This window comes from Podarcis cretensis (assembly GCF_951804945.1).
Source record: "Podarcis cretensis genome assembly, chromosome: 9".
NCBI classification, from domain to species: Eukaryota; Metazoa; Chordata; class Lepidosauria; order Squamata; family Lacertidae; genus Podarcis; species Podarcis cretensis.
This window is the reverse complement of record NC_137178.1, coordinates 66,707,826-66,725,367: the sequence shown is the minus strand read 5'-3', so window position 1 is coordinate 66,725,367 and position 17,542 is coordinate 66,707,826. Positions and strand designations below refer to the sequence as shown.

Genomic DNA, 17,542 nt, shown 5'->3' with positions numbered 1-17,542 from the left:
CGGTTAGGCATTGGTATTGGTATTGTTATGTAGATGGAAGGGGGGGAGGAAGCGCCATCACCTCCCCTGCATATTGAAGGGTAGTCCAATAAAAGGATTCTGGGGGGCGTGGCCCTGTCCGAAGCCTATGGAGGTGAGGGCCTAAGGCACGCCCCCCGAGCGGTGACCCTGGGGGAGTTCCTAGTTGATGTGCATCAGCAGGATTCCCCCTACTGGTGGTTAACCCTTCCCAGACTTCAAGTGAACAGGCTGAAGCCGGATAGTCGGTTAGGACCAATGCCTGAGCCAATACCGCTCATTCCTGTAACCAACAAAGCTGTGGCCATATTTAGCCCATTAACCTTAAATATCCGTGTCATGTGTCTTTATTTCCACTGGGGGGAGGCGGGAACTCGCCACGCAAATGGTTTCAGCATGTAAGACTGCAATCCTAACCACAGTAGGGGGCTAGTTCCGAGTAAATATACAGATAATTCTGCAGCACATCCATCTCCATTCAATTTCACAATGTCATTCGAACAGATTTAAGTTTGAGCTCATGCTTAATTGCTGTCCCCGAGGATGCTCTTTTGAATTAGGGCATGTTATTAATTAACATTCATCATTCCAGTCCTAAAATCTAGTTCAAGGGGACGATCGTTTTAGAGGCACTCTAAACATTAGCGGGAACATCGCCTGCATTTGTAGCTCTGACTTTCGTTTTGCAGAAAAGAGCAAAGTGTTTCAGAATAATGCTGCTATTAGGGTTGGCTGAAGCCTGGTTTTGGAGTGCATTAAAACTCTAAGCAAACTTTAGCCTAGAGCTATGGATGAACACAGCCCTGGATGAATGTTGTTATGGAACAAAAATGAATGTGCAAGAACATAAAAAAGAGACCCAGCAGATATTGCTCAACAGGGAAGGAGAGACTTCAAGCTTGCAGGATTTTATTTTGTTTCCCACCCCACCTCAAACTTTGAGACCCACCAACCAGAACCAGGTGCAAAAGACATGCACTTAGAATTAAAGAATTATGAGCCATTTGCCTCTGTACACACAGCTACGCACTTTTTTTCTGAAGAGACTAGACTTCCTCTACCCACTAGGAACCATGGAATGTGGACACTCATCTACAAAAGGGAGCACATGTATTCTCGACATCATGCTTCACACTTCTCAACATGACTTTGCAGTTACGCTTTTCTTCAGCTTCTTGGTAGAATTTCCACCAAATGTAGCCTACATTGAAACTCGAAGGATACCGGTTGGGCAACACAGCTGCATTATTTTCATGGCAATCAAATGGATTTTGACAAAATCATTGAATTGCTCTTGGTTGATTGTCGTATTGTATTTTGCCTTTCTTCTGAGGAGAGTACAAAGGAAGTGATAATAAACTGGAATTGTCCTGACTATCTTCTGAGGGAGTGTGGATGGAGAGAGATTAAACTGAGGCCTTGTGATCAGCATGCATGACACAATCAGGAGCGGGGCAAATCAAAAGGACTTCTCCACATGTTTTCAGTGCAAGAAGTGGGTTATGTGAACTCTTAGCAGATGCTGAAGTTTTGTACACAGGGAGAAGCCAAAAAAATCTAGATTGTAACAAAGGACATCACCACTCCTTTTTGTGTAGAGCAAAGTACTCCAGTGTGATATACACAGTTTGGTCCCTTTAACAATGAGATATGAAGTGAACATAAATAAATAGAAGGTGTTGTTGGTATTCAACAACCTCAAACCAGAGGACAGTCAAGTCTTGCACTCATCTAAATGACTGTACCATTCAGACCATGGGTAGGCAGACTAAGGCCCGGGGGCTGGATCTGGCCCAATCGCCTTCTAAATCTGGCCCGCTGAGGGTCCGAGAATCAGCGTGTTTTTGCATGAGTAGAATGTGTCCTTTTATTTAAAATGCATCTCTGGGTTATTTGTGGGGCATAAGAATTCGTTCATTCCCCCCCCCAAAAAAAAATAGTCCTGCCCCCTACAAGGTCTGAGGGACAGTGGACCGGCCTCCTGCTGAAAAAGTTTGCTGACCCCTGATTCAGACCCAAGGCAAGGGATTGAACTGTTGATTTGTAGCATCCAAGTGCACAGCGGAATGATGAGGAATACGTGCCAACATGCTCTATATTGATTTATTTACATTTCAAAGCTGGTAGATTACAGAAACACATCTTGTTTCTGCCAGAGCAGAAACTGCATCCTCTCTCCTCTGAAGCTCAGAGAGAATCACACTGAACTGCAAAGAACAGTGAAAAACAGGAAACCAGTGTACGTCACATCCAGTTTCCCTTTCCCGTGGGAAAACTCCAACAGTAACTCTGTGGAATGTAAACATTGTCTTGTGACAAGCCTTTCCGCTGCACAGTGAAGAGAGCAGAAACCAACATCCTCCCCCTTTTTGTGAACACCACTGGGCAGCGTGTTCGTACAATATCAGTACAAACCCAACTTCTGTACATAGGTACAGTGTTGATCCCTTGATACAATCTTGGACAATACATCAGCAGGAATTTCATTACCTGGCATATAGGACACCGTTACGAGTCCCTTCTGAATACGTTCCCTAGCATGTTGCAACTTCAATTGCAAGTGCTTCGTGCTTTGCTTACAACCTTCAGAATTCAGCAAAGCCAAACATGCTTTGTTGTCCTGGTAAACCTGGATTGGACATTTGACAGGAATTTTCATGTCTTTGCACAATTGTAACAACCATTCACAATCCTTAAGTGAATAAGACAGTGCATTCAGTTCAGCTTCACAAGCACTTAAGCTAACTGTTGTTTGCTTCTTACATGACCAATCAAATAGAGCCTGATTGTACATGTAGCAAACTCCAGACGTGCTTTTCCTGTCTGTTGTGTCACTTCCAAAACTTGCATCTGCAAATATCTCAAGACCACCAGACTTCTGATTGTTAAATCTCAGTCTGTAATGCATAGTGCCTTTCAAATACCGCGCTACGCGTTTCAGAGCTTTCCAATCCTTAACAGTAGGATTGTTGACTTGTCTGCTTAGCAAATTACAGCTAACAGCAATGTCTGGTCTTGAACATCTGGCAATGAAGTTTAGCTTGCCTAGCACACTTCTGTACAGTGTAGTGTCAGAAAATGCTTCTTCAGTGTCATCTACCTGATAACCTGTTATCATCGGTGTGTCTACAGGGTTAGCATCCATCAGGTTTAGTTTGCCTAACACATCAGCAATTTTCCGTGACTGGTGTACTAGAATGTTACCATCTTGATCTCTCTCTATTTCCAGAGATAGGTAGTTGTTTACCTCACCAAGATCTTTCATGTCAAAGTGTTCTTTCAGTTGAGCTAGGGCGTTATTGTACATTGTGACATCTTTCCAAAAGAATAAAAGATCATCAACATAAAACAAACAAAACAGTTTCTTTTGCCCCTCCTCTTTGACAAATACACATGGATCAGCTTTCCCTTGCTTAAAACCTAGAGAAAACAATACTTCAGTGAGTTTTGTGTGCCAACACCGTGCACTTTGTTTGAGACCATAAAGGGACTTTTTCAGAGCACAAACAAATCCCTGTTTTACCTGTACGCCATCAGGTGGAAGCATATAAAGTGATTCATCTAGAGATCCATACAGAAAAGCTGTATTCACATCATGGTGACTAATGTGTAGATTCTCCTCTGCAGCTAGCTTGAGCATAAGCCTAATGCTCTCATACCTCACTGTGGGTGAGTAGGTCTCGTGATAGTCTTCACCTGGTACCTGTGCAAAACCTCTGGCTACCAATCTGGCTTTGTGTCTGACTATCTTGCCATTTTGATCAGTCTTCGCTTTGAAGACCCATTTGCTTCCAAGCAGTTTCATTCCTGGAACTACTGGAACAAGTTCCCATGTTTTGTTCCTTTCCAAGGAATCAAGCTCAGCCTTCATGGCATTTAACCATGGCTCAGCTTCCTTTGAATCCAAATCCTGGATTTCTTGGAAACTTGAAGGTTCAAATACCTTCTTAGAGCTTTTAACAGCTGTTACTGCTATCTTAGCAAACTCATCAGCAAATCTCTTTGGAGGTCTGCCTTTTGTGGCTCTTTGTGACCTGCGAATTAGCCTTAGGTCTTCAACACTCTCCTCTTCCTTCTTAGGAGAAAAGCGACCTATTGTGAACAATGGTTCCTCCAATTCTTGATCAGAGCTTTCAGAGGGTCGCATAGAGGCTTTCGCACTCTTGAAATCCTCTGAATCACCCGATTCAGTTTCAGACTCAGAATCAGTTTCAGTCTCAGAATCAGAACTTTCATCAGTGGGTGTGGGTGGTTGTGGTTGCTTTTGACTATCCTCAGTCTCATCACTGTCATCAGGGTAACATTGGAAAATTCCCACATTCTCCCCCCACTTGGCATTGTACTCAACACTTCTTGTGAGCTTAATGGTCTTAGAGTCAGTCATCCTTATTCTGTAAGAACCTTTCCCATAACCTAGAAAGATACCATGCAAACCACGCTTGTCTAACTTGGAGTTTTGTGGTGAGTGAACCCACATGTCAGAACCAAAAATTTTCATGTGTTTGATGTATGGCTTCTTGCCAAACATCTTCTCATAGGGGGTACAACCAATCGCTGAAGATAACCTGCGATTATAACTGTAAGTGAAACATGAGAGAGCTTCGGCCCAATAACTCTCTGGAAGATTTGCATCATGCAGCAAAGTTTTTAACCCTTGAAGCAATGTTTGATTTGCTCGTTCTGCAAGTCCATTCTGCCATGGCGAGCGAGGACTAGACAAATCGTGTTGAATTCCTTTCTCAGTCAGAAAAGCTTCAAACTGCTGAGAAGTGAATTCCCCCCCGCGATCTGTGAAAAGAATTTTTACCTTCTTACCATGCACATTTTCCAACCAAGCACAGAATTCCTTGAACCTAGGAAAAGCCTCTGATTTCTGCTTGAGATTGTACACATAAATATACCTGGAAAATGCATCAATGAGAACCATGAAGTACCTATTTCCTCCCAAAGAGGGCGCTAGTGGTCCAACCAAATCAGCATGAACAATTTGGTATGGTTCTGTAGCTTGCCTACTAGACACCTTACCTTTCGCAGCCATTTTCACCTTGTTTGCTGCGCATGCCTTGCACTTCATGTGGTACCTGCAGGGTTTAATAGTCATACCTTCAACCAAGGCAGGCATTTTAGATACTGCCTCAAAACCCAAATGACCAAATTTTCGATGAAAATCATGAATACATTCTGCATGCAAACATTTGTTAGAACCTGCAATGCAACAAGTGTCATCCTGCACAACATCATCATAATACAAAACATACAAACGATCAACATATTCAGCATACAATACATAATCATTTTTCTTTGTGATGATGCACCTTTTGTTCTTAAAGGAAACATCAATGTTCCGCTCATTCAGCTGTCCGACGCTGAGCAGATTATGTTTGGCATCTGGGACATAAAGTACATTCTGTATCGATAAGTCCAAACTGTGAAGAACAACAGTTCCGTAGCCTTTACTGGGAATTGTGTGGTCATCCGCCTGGTGAATCGCACCTTCCTGCGGTGTAAAAGACACGAACAGTCGCTTATCGTTGCACATGTGGTGCGTAGCCGCTGAATCAACAACGAAGAAAGATCTAGACGTCTTCTGGACCTCTGCAACTTTTGGAGTGAAGCGTGAGACCATTGCTTTGGGCTGCGTTGTCCTGGACACCGGACCTTTGCCTCTGCTTTGGCCTTTTCCACGCGATGAGCTTCCGCTGCGCTGCTCTGTCTTGGCCCTGGGATATTTGCATTCCCTCTTCATATGGCCTAGACGTCCACAGGAGTAGCATTTCACTGCCTTCAAAGCTTTGGCGCCATCTGGTGGTTCCACTGCACTCTGGGATGACGTCTGTGAAGACTCCCCCTTACCCATGCAGCTATCACCCTGGCAATCTGCTTCATTCTGAATCATGGCAGTATCACAGGCTACTCTGAGCTGAGCATGTGGCTGATTGGCATCAGATTCCCCACTTGCATCAGCCAGCCTTCTGCAACTAGCCATCATATTATGCAGCTTGTTAAAATAAAACATAGTAGATCCAGCTTCTGTCATCAAGTGAGCCTCCCTCAAAGCGTCCCAAATTTCTCTGGCTGAGGTCTTATCACGCAATAGACAGAGCTCTTCTGGGGATACTATCAATGTAAGAGTTCCCCTTGCTTTGGAATCTTTAGCTTTCCATGCATCTGTAATTGGAGCTGGGGGGGTGTCTGTAATAACTTCAAACAGACCCTCTTTCCGCAGAATAGCCTCTGCATAGATAACCCAGTCCGTATAATTTTTCTTATTGAGCTTGGGAATCCCACAAGCATCCTGAAGGGCCATCATGACTCTGGCATTAGCCTTCTGCATCATCTCTGCTGCTTTAAACAAGCTGCTTTATACAAGCTGCATCTCTGCTGCTTCAAGCCTCATTCCAAAGGCAAGTTCAAAACAGCTTTCTCTCTGCCCTAAATCATGCTGCGTCACCGTTATCAGCAGCTGCTTCAGCCCAAAAGTTACTTTCGATTTCGCCAGCATAGCCATAGCCGCTGCCTGTTTCCGGCAAACGGACATAAAAGTTCAAAGTCCAGCCATAAAGCCATTAAATAGAAGCTGGCAGGCTGCCCGGAGCAGTAGCACATACCTCATCAATCATCTTGACGCGCAGATACCGTCCGATCCGTCCCTCTGCATTCCGATCCTTTTTCCGGAATTCCAATGACTGCGTCTTCTGGGCCCGATAACCAAAATGTTGATTTGTAGCATCCAAGTGCACAGCGGAATGATGAGGAATACGTGCCAACATGCTCTATATTGATTTATTTACATTTCAAAGCTGGTAGATTACAGAAACACATCTTGTTTCTGCCAGAGCAGAAACTGCATCCTCTCTCCTCTGAAGCTCAGAGAGAATCACACTGAACTGCAAAGAACAGTGAAAAACAGGAAACCAGTGTACGTCACATCCAGTTTCCCTTTCCCGTGGGAAAACTCCAACAGTAACTCTGTGGAATGTAAACATTGTCTTGTGACAAGCCTTTCCGCTGCACAGTGAAGAGAGCAGAAACCAACATGAACTACCCCCTGATGAGGGTAGTAGCTCGGCCACTGACCCCATTCTTTTCTTTCCCCCTTTCATTCTCATCCCACTCCATTATCTTCACACCTACTTGCCCCCATTCCCTCTTCTCTTCCTGCCCCACCCTAACTTACTTTTATTTACCTTTTTTCATTTTCTGCTGTGTTAGTGTCGCTGCTTATTTCTCTGCTAACCCCTTGCCTCTTTCATGTCTTGCATTGCTCTCAGTAAGGACCAACGGGTCCTTCAGAGGGAGGCTTGTGCTGTTTCAACAAATGGGGTGGCTGCTGGCGGCAAGCGGTGAGTGATTATTGGCACCCCCCCAAAAAAAATAATAATAATAATACACGGAGCGTCTTACACACAGAAAAGTACGGTATATCAATGGGCGCAGTGTAGTGGGTGTACATAGTTGACCAAACCCTTTTCTTAAAAAAAATATATACATATTGTTTTCAGGGTATTGTGTGCTGTATTCGACTTGCAAATATTGTTGTATACCATCTTGATATTTTCTGAGCAGGTAGTTTATCAATCAACAAATAGACAGACCTGCCTGCATGCTGGCCAGTTTTGCAACATAGGAAGCATCCATTTCAAAGTGTATCTGTGCCTTGCATTGGGAGCACTGAGGGCATGAGGGGAATGAAGCAATGGGCAGGAGATCTGAGGTGCCTTCCCCTGAAGGCCAAGGCTCTGCTGTCCCAGAGCAGCCAGCCAAGAAATCTATGTCCAACACATGTTTGATACCATCTTGGGGATGCTTCCTGTGGTGTTTGCCCGTTCTTTTGGAAATGTTTGTACAGGGGGAGAGAAAGGGTTAATAGGCAGACCAATAGAAAAGCCCAGAGGCGGAGCCTACCTGATTTTAAAAGGCTTAGCCAGTTGGGGAAAAGCAGTTGGAAGACAGATGGAAATAGAGGACAGTTAGTGCAGTTGGTTCTTGTATGAGGGGTGGTAGAAGAGTTAGAGACAGGATAAAATACAGTGGTACCTCGGGTTACAGATGCTTCAGGTTACAGACTCTGCTAACCCAGAAATAGTACCTTGGGTTAAGAACTTTGCTTCAGGATGAGAACAGAAATTGCACGGTGGCGGCTTGACAACCATATGTCAGGAGTGCTCTGATGGTGTTTCCTACTTGGCAGGGGGTTGGACTCGATGGCCCTTGTGGTCTCTTCCAACTCTATGATTCTATGATTCTATGAATGCATTTAAAGTTTATTTGTGTTTGCAATAAACTACAATCTTCGTTGTTAACTTGAGAACCTGACTGAGACTAAGTGTTTTACCGGGGAGAACCTGGTTTGTGGCAGCGGATTAGTGGTCAACAGTCCATGAGATGACCGGGGGATCTGTACGAACACCACAAGCATCTTGGAGATGCTTCCCCTCCCTTTTCTATGGCTGAATGAGACCTGGAGAACCAGGTGCACATTGGTGGGGCATGGTGTGTTTTGCTAACCTCAGTCAGTCCCAGCAGCTGCCTGGCATTTCCAAGTACTGGCACCAGCCATGAGGCATTAATTTACCACAATGCAGAAAGAAAAAAAAAAAAAATATTTCCTTTGCTATACAAGAGCATCAAGAGGCTGCATGTACAATAATAAGCTTTGTCCTTATTGCTTTTTCTCTGAGCTTTAAGGTACTTAAACATAAGAGGCAGACGCAAAGCGTTTGAGCTTCTTCCCCCTTTGCGCATTTCCATGATTAAAGTTCTATACAACATCGCCTGTTCTGATCCCAGATTGGCATGTGACTGCATATGGTTTTGTGTGTTTGTGCACACATGGCATTGTATAGAAAATTTAAAAAGCTGGCTGCATAGTAATTTAGCACACCACATTTTAGAAGCAATATGGAAACTGTTTCTAGGTAACAGGTTATTTCCTCATAATGTACTAATTAGCAGTGATCAACTTCCACTGGGTCAGCAGCTGTAATTAGAAGAAACTGAATGCAAGCAAATTAGGTCTTGAAGGAGCACTAGCTTATGCAGGTAAGATGCGGAGACAGATGACTCAGCATGCATGCATATAATAGAGCCCTAGGGATGGCGTTCGAGAAAGTTGGTATGGGGCTGGGAAGCCCTTTTAAGACCAGACACAAAAGTGCCCTCCTCCCGTGTTTGTTGTTTACCAGGACTGAAGGTGACCTCATGGCCAAACAATGAGATAGACAAAGTAGAGAAAGCATCATCAGGTGGCATTTTTTAAATATAGTATATCAAAGTTATTCTTTAAGAGATTAAAAAAGATGGAAAGGAGCTTTGGGGGAAGCAGGATTAAGTCTGAAAAAGCAGCAAGGTTGTTACATATTCTCTTCCATGTGTGTGAGAGAGATATGGCCATCAACTGGGGGGGGCTCAAATATTTTTTTTTTGGGGGGTGGTTAAGACTCCTTGGCCCCTAGGAGTTGACTCCTATGGAGAGAAAGCTTGGTGAAATGAAGAAAATGTACTTAACTTGAAAGGTCCTGTTTGAGCAAGGTATTAAAAGAAGCATTATGAAATATAGTGGTATGTTTAATGCAATATATGGTCTCTCCTTTTTCTGAGGGCCAGTTGAGGTGGGGGAGAAGAGCATGAGGATCATGAAGTGGGGGAAAATGTGTCTTATTTCTTTGGCACCACCATGGCCCCATCAAAATAACTCTCCCCACACTCCCTGAAGTTTTCAGTGGGAAGAACCTTCCATTGTCATAAGTGGAGCTTTCTTTCCACTGCAATTTTGCCACGACAAGGATAGGGTGATAACGGTCCCCCCATACCATGGTCCCACTCCTGCCTCTCCAATGCCAGGTAACTGTTAAATAAAAAACACACACCTGTATAAGGACAAGCTACATGATAAACATCCTTTCTGCTTTGACATTTGGACCCTCTAGACCAGGCACCCCCAACCTGTGGCCTTCCATATATTTTGGCCTACAACTCCCATGATCCCTAGCCAGCAGGACCAGTGGTCAGGGATGATGGGAATTGTAGTCCAAAACATCTGGAGGGCTGATGGTTGGGGATGCCTGCTCTAGACCAACAGGCTATCATGGGTTGAAACTAAGGATGGACTGTTCCATTTCAGATTTTGAGTAGGGGTTCATTTCTTCCCATGGTGGAGAAATGCTACAAATGGGGGGAAAAGAATGTAAGGGAGAATGGGCAGCTAGAATGGGCTGCTTCCTGACTTGCCAGGTTTCTACATGGGACAATGGAATCTGAAATGTTACAGACCATCAAGAGTGTTGCCATATGGTGACCTGTTGCTGTAAAGAGGACAAGTCAGTTCTGAGAAAACGCTCTTGCTTTCACTGTCACTTAGAAAGTTGTGGGTAGATATTATATATCAGTATAAATGCAGAAAGCAAGGTTGTGCACCATTACCTGGTGCATAAAAATGGGCAGGAAACTAATGTTTAATTTACAAAGAATTAGCAGCAAAATGTATGTTTTGCAAACCCATACATATATGTGACAGATTGTATAAGTGTACTGCCTAGAGCTTGTTACATATACAGAATTAACAGGAATGTACAAATACTTCCCGAGAAACCCTGCTAGCATTACCAAAACCCCATTGTTTCCCTTGAAATTTCTTGAAAATAGCCTAGAAATTCTGTTTTGGGCAAAATGTAGGAGAACTTAGATATTTATTACGACTTCTTTCTTTTTTAATAATCTCTTCATTAAAGTTTTTCACATTGCAATACCAGCTACAAAACTACAAACAGAACAGGGGGAACAGAGTCCCCTCCTAGAGGCAATTCTCAGTTCCCACTACCTACAGAGGGTTGCAGTCCCTCCCAGCTCTAACCTGGGATCTCTCCTTTCCCCTCCACACTCTGGGAGACCAACACTTCTTCACCGCATGCCTCTTCCTGGAAGTCCCCATTCAATTGCTTTGACAGTTTATTCCCCAGCTTGAACAAAGGATCTAACACCATTGAGAGGTAGTCAACATCAACACCAACAGCATAGCTTTGCTTGTCATCTGCATTCATGTTTTCTACTGAATCTGTCTGAGAAAAAATCTGCGGATCTCATGAAAACTGTTTGCACTTCATTCTAAATTCCCAAGCTTCACATTTCATTTCTGATGGAATACGATGGCAAATCTAACAAGGACATCTGCCGAGTTTTAACTGCTTTCAGTGCAAACAGTATCTGAAACCACATGTTGGGCAATCCCTTGAACCCAGAAGTCCAGCACTGGAGTCCTCCAGATGTTGGATTCTAACTCCAACAGAATCCTACCAGTCCTCATGACCACTAAGCTGAATGACCTTACAAGGGCATTAGGCCAATTCAGGAAGGAAATGTTATCAATGGTTACAAGACATGGAAACCGTGCTCTACTTCCAACCACAGAGAAAGAATGACTCATTGAATGCTAGCTGCTGGGGGTCAGAATCCCAGGAGGACTATCCCATTCATGTTCTGCTTGTGGAATTCCCATGAGTATTTGAGTGACTACTACGACTACCAAATGCAGAACTAGATGGGGCTTTGGTCTGATTCAACAAGGTCCTTCCCTCTCTCTTTAATTTATTTATTTGGATTTTCAAATTAAAGTTTTACAGTCACATATCCAACTTACAACATAAAAACAAGATTCCAAGGAATCTCTTGGACTTCCCTCCTTTTTGTGGGTCCTATTGCTAATCATTTCCTCCTGCATCTTTTATGACAATCCAAACCTTTCACCTCTCCATTGTGTCCAAAATTCACCATTAAACTACAAGTGATATTCCAATCCTACTAATGATTTTAGCTGTTTACAATGGTTTTTAAGATGTTTCCCCCATTCCTTATTAAAATTTTGGTCTTCCTGATTTCTGATTCTTCCAGTCATTTTGGCCATTTCAACATAATCCATCAACTTGATCTTTCTCTGGTAGGGACTTTATCTTCTTTCCATCTCTGGGCCAATAACATCCGCGCAGCCGTGGTCGCATACATAAATAGTCCTTTCTTCTCCCTTGGGATTTTGACACATAGAATTCCTAAAAGGAAGGCTTCGGGGTTTTTAGCAAAGGTTATTTTAAACATTTTCCCCCCAACTCATTATATATCATTTCACAAAATTCTTTTACTACCTTATATTTCCACCACATTTGATAAACCAGCAAGGTCCTTCTCATGTTGGCCCAAGACAATGTGGTCAATTGTCAGGGCTGGTGGGAGTTCTATTCTATTGTCGAGATGAGGAAGCAACTCTGGCAGGGACAGTGCTACAAGCAAACAAGGGTTGTTTGCACCCACCATTGATTTTGCACAATCCCCACTTCCCTCTCTTTGGGGCGATTGCCTCAAACTTCCCTCTGTCTATTATTAATTTATTGTAGCAGAAGAAAAAGGAGAATATATATGCATTTGCTCTTACACATCTCTGGCTAGGGGAAAATGTGTATACATGTAGAAATGTTGTGCAGCTATGACACTGCTTAAAATTTTTGAGACAGACATCCTTCTTGAATAATGGAATCCTCATTTGCAACCATAAACCACATGGGGTTGTTGATTACAGCTGGATCAATGCATTGATGCAGATTTACACGGCTAATTAAAGGTGTAAATCTCTCCAGCACAGAAGGCCATTGCAAATCCAAAAGCCTGCTTAATTCCACTTAAGTCCCTCTTTAGATTATCACTTGTTTCCAGTCACACAAAATGTATTTTCAATTATAGTTGTCATGAGTGTGCGAGACTTAGAAGGTGAAGAAGAAAGCCACATAACTTATAAAGTTCTTAAAAAGCCACACAAAAACAAAGAAAAGGTTTCAGGGTTTGTATTTTCTTGCACTTTGTAAAAGAATAGTTCTGAACTTCCCTTCCTACCGAACAATATTTTTCATGTCTACTCAAAAGGAAGTCCAGCTAGACTCAATGGGGCTCAGTATATATTGGATTTTACTGTTTCTCAGACCATATAGTAAGCCATGATAATTAAGCTTCCCTTGGTGAGGAGATTGCAAATTTCTTATACATAAGGACAGGGGCATCATTATAAACACTTATTCTTAAAACACACCACCATATTTCAATGTACTTTGTGAATATTGCTTTCCCACAGCTGGAGAAAGTCTTCACCAAGATAAGGTTCCAGAAAATGCCATTGACTTACTTAGCTTTCCTGTATTGAAATCATAATTGACCCTTGTTTTATATTTTATTATTGTCCTTCCTTCAATGGCCTATGGCTACAAGCAATATCTTTGGATATATTTGTCTATTTCTGGGTAAAATAAAAATATTTGATGAGGAATTCTTTTCTGACTCAGTTTTTAATCCGAGATGGGGAGAATTCAAAGTTTATGATAAGTACTGCGAACCCCAAAAACTTGTATGTATGAGCCTAAAGATGAGCTCAGCAACATCTCTAAATCCTATGAACACTTCTTTTGATAATGTCCATTCAATACTATGGGGTTTCCTTCTGGGTACACAAGCTTAAAATTTGCCTAATTTCTGAAGAAGCTCAGTGGTACAACATCTTTGCATGCAGAAGGTCCTGAAATCCAGGAAAGCTGCTGTCATTCATTTTGGAACTAGTACTGAGCTAGATAGACCAATGATTTTACTCAGTATAAGGCATCTTCCTAATCTGTCAAACGTTTATGTATTTTTCTAAACAATTCTTTCTTGTACCTTCTTCCAAAACTTCCCACTAATTTTGCTGCTGTAGTAATGGTTCAAGAAAGCCTAAAATGGAGCTGGAGATGTTATCTGTTGACCTAATGAAATAAAACTGCACTTTAGATTGCTATCTGCCTAAGCAACGTCTACATGTGCCAATTTACAATGCTATTTTATTTTATTTTGTTGATCTCTGCCATCAGCTCCTGGGTGAACAGGTCAATGCTGTTGTTGTTTTTTAAAAAGAAACTTCATGTGATTGCTATATATCTATATAGCTATATATCCCACTCTATTTCCTCTAAGGAGAAAGAGCAAAGGCAGAACACAGAAGTATGGCTAAAATACACACATAGATCCTTGATTCCTGTATACTTGGAACTAGTATTACTAACCACTACTAATTAGTGGTACAAGGGTCATGGGTGGCGCTGTGGGTTAAACCATAGACCCTAGGGCTTGCCGATCAGAAGTTCGGCAGTTTGAATCCCCGCGATGGGTTGAGCTCCCGTTGCTCAGTCCCAGCTCCTGCCAACCTAGCAGTTTGAAAGCCCATCAAAGTGCAAGTAGATAAATAGGTACCGCTCCAGCAGGAAGGTAAACGGCGTTTCCGTGTGCTGCTCTGGTTCACCAGAAGTGGCTTAGTCATGCTGGCCACATGACCCGAAGCTGTACGCCGGCTCCCTCGGCCAATAAAGCGAGATGAGCGCCTCAACCCCAGAGTCGGTCATGACTGGACCTAATGGTCAGGGGTCCCTTTACCCTTTACCTTTACTAATTAGTGGTATTTTATTGCAGGTATATTCCAAAACATGTCATTGATGCTATAATAGTGCATTAGTTGTGGATACTGGACCATCTACACAGCCTTCCACTTCATTAGATGTTCTGGGATTCTTCCTCTGTGTTACCATGTTATTGCCACCAGGAAGGGTCAAAACAACAACAATGGGATATTTGTAGTATAAAAAGTTACAGGACTTCAGTGAGTCATAGGAAATGCACTGATTGGAAACTGAGTGTTATGTCTGCCATTTGCAACCATGGACAGTACTGAAACCTCGATCGTGTACAGCTGCCCTGATACCATCCTGAGCACCAATCACAATGAATGCACATGAATCTAGAGTGGCCTCTGTTTCACACATGCATGCCACTCATCAATCATCTAGCTGTGATTGACATGCATGTGTGACTGGGCAATGACAAAAGTAACATAACACCACAGATGAAACTTGTTTATCACTTAAAATCAGCTCAGCACAATGCTCCTTAGGGAAGTCAGTTCAGCTGCCAAGTCATCACAAGCATAGCAGTCAACTGTAGATAAATTCTACAGTGGAAGGATATGATAACGTTTTTGGGTGGCATGCATATTTGTGGTACGGTAAGGCTAAAGTGTACAAGACATTTAAAAACCATATTGTCAGGAAAGTATTGTTTAATGTCTGGATGAAATACAAAGATTTATTGGAAAATAAAACCCCTAGGTGGCTCTCACCTATGGAAGCAAAGGCCTTGAAAAAGCTTAATATGGAATCTAACTGGTCAAAATATTGGGAAATTCTGGAGCAGGAGGGAGATAAAGTGAAATTACAAAGCTTTGAGAAACTTAAGGATAAGGTGCGAGACTGGTTACATTATTTTCAAGTAAGAGAGGCCTATTATTTGGACAGGAAAATTGGTTTCCAGGTGGAAAAATCAAAGTTGGAAACAGTATTGTTAGAACCCAATGCTAAGATATTGTCGAGAATGTATGCTACAGCAGCAGCAAGAGTACTCATTGCAAAGCATTGGAAGACGCAAGATCTACCCACCTTGGAAGAATGGCAGATGCAAGTAATAGACTATATGGAACTGGCTGAAATGACCGGCAGAATTCGAGATCAAGGAGAAGAGCAGGTGGAAGAGAACTGGAAGAAGTTTAAACTTTATTTACAAAAACACTGTAAAATTTTTGAATGTTGAGGACATTGAAAAGGAAAAGAAGGGGTTCTAGTGATTAAGTTAGATAAGAGTACAAAGGGAGGGACGAAGGACGAAAATTAATAAGAACGATCTTGCTGAACTAATTATTACATACAATACAGGACCGGGAAGTGGGTGGAAGGAAGGAAAATAAGGTTTTGAATTTTATAATTGGAATACGAGTTCTTTTTTATATGTTAAAATTTTCTTTTTTTTTTTAATCTGTGTATCTTTTTTTGTTTCTTTATTCTTATCTTATGTTTGTTTTTATATGTTTTTTATTTGTGTAAAATTTAATAAAATATTATTAAAATAAAAATAAAAATAAGCAATCTACATGCATTGTGGATTGGCAGCAACCGCACTGGAAAAAGTGTGGTTTATGCTATGTGTAAGCTTTCTCTGTGATATTGTATTTTTCATGTCCCATTTACATTATAAATATCACCCCTAAATGTATAACCAAGGTCAAAACATTCATGCATGAATCAGGATGGAGAAACTAAGAAAGATTTTTTTGTCCTGGGGGGGATGAATCAGTGGGAAACTGAAATGGAACACATGGTCAAGGAAACAGAACATTAAACAATTTTTTCCTTGAAATCACCTCTGCAAAACTCAGGAGTTACTATAATGCTAGTCAGAAAGTATAACACAGGCTTCCTCAACCTCGGCCCTCCAGATGTTTTTGGCCTACAACTCCCATGATCCCTAGCTAGCAGGACCAGTGGTCAGGGATGATGGGAATGGTAGTCTCAAAACATCTGGAGGGCTGAGGTTGAGGAAGGCTGGTATAACACATTGGCTTATGATTTTTGAAATAAGCAGATTACCAATAGATTATTATATTAACACATCAATGAAAGAGCTTGATGTCTAGAAGTCATAGGCGGTCCCATGTTACTGTGTGCATTGCATTATAGGGGAAAAATATTGTATACATTATATGGATTATGGTGGGAACTTCAAACAGATTAGTAGCTGCATTGAATATAAATAATAAAAAATCAGGGTATGCATACATATATGAATGTATGAATCAGCGGTTCATAAGTGCACACACTGAACTCGGTGGATGTGGCTCATGTGAATGTACATCCCTAATTGGGGTCTCTTAGCTACATGCAACGGGACACAGGTGGTGCTGTGATCTAAACCACTGAGCCTCTTGGGCTGGCTGTTCAGAAGGTTGGCAGTTCGATTCCCCGCAGCGGGGTGAGCTCTCGTTCCTCTGTCCCAGCTCCTGCCAACCTAGCAGCTCGAAAGCACATCAAAGTGCAAGTAGATAAATAGATCTACGGTGGGAAGGTAAATGACTTTTCTGTGAGCTGCTCTGGTTTCGGTGTTCCATTGTACCAGAAGCGGCTTAGTCATGCTGGCCACATGACCCAGAAAAACTGTCTGTGGACAAACACCGGCTCCCTTCGCCTCTAAAGCGAGATGAGCACCACAACCCCAGAGTCGTCTGCAACTGGAGTTAACTGTCAGGGGTCCTTTACCTTAACCTTTTTAGCTACATGCAACAGAGAATAGTGAGACCTGGAAGTAGACATGTGTTTCCAGGCTTAGACATATGAATTTTGGGGAACAAAGTGCTCATCACAAATTTTTTAATATAATCTGGAAAATAATATCGTCCATACAACTCTCTCACCAATTCATCCTGTCCCCAACCACCTACCAATCTCTAAAGCCACTCATCACTACATTTAGCCACTGATCATCTACTGGTCAAAGTCACCAGCCCCACCCATGCATGGCTGGAGAAAGTACAGCCCTCAACTGCCAATGCTCAGAGATGTCACAGGAACAGGTCACCACGTCTACCACTAAAGAATTAGCTGAATGTTGACCAGGCCCAGCAGGAAAGGTGGAAGGGGTG

General features: G+C 42.3%; 1 protein-coding gene across 1 annotated transcript in view; it reads left to right on the top strand.

The window, feature by feature from the left end:
• Positions 1-16,948, top strand: part of LOC307223635 (uncharacterized protein) — a 688,399-nt gene extending 671,451 nt beyond the window's left edge. The window contains exon 3 of the mRNA XM_079989872.1: positions 16,901-16,948. The gene's annotated coding sequence lies outside the window, so the exon portion shown is untranslated. The remainder of the gene's footprint in view (positions 1-16,900) is intronic.
• Positions 16,949-17,542: the final 594 nt, after the last annotated feature.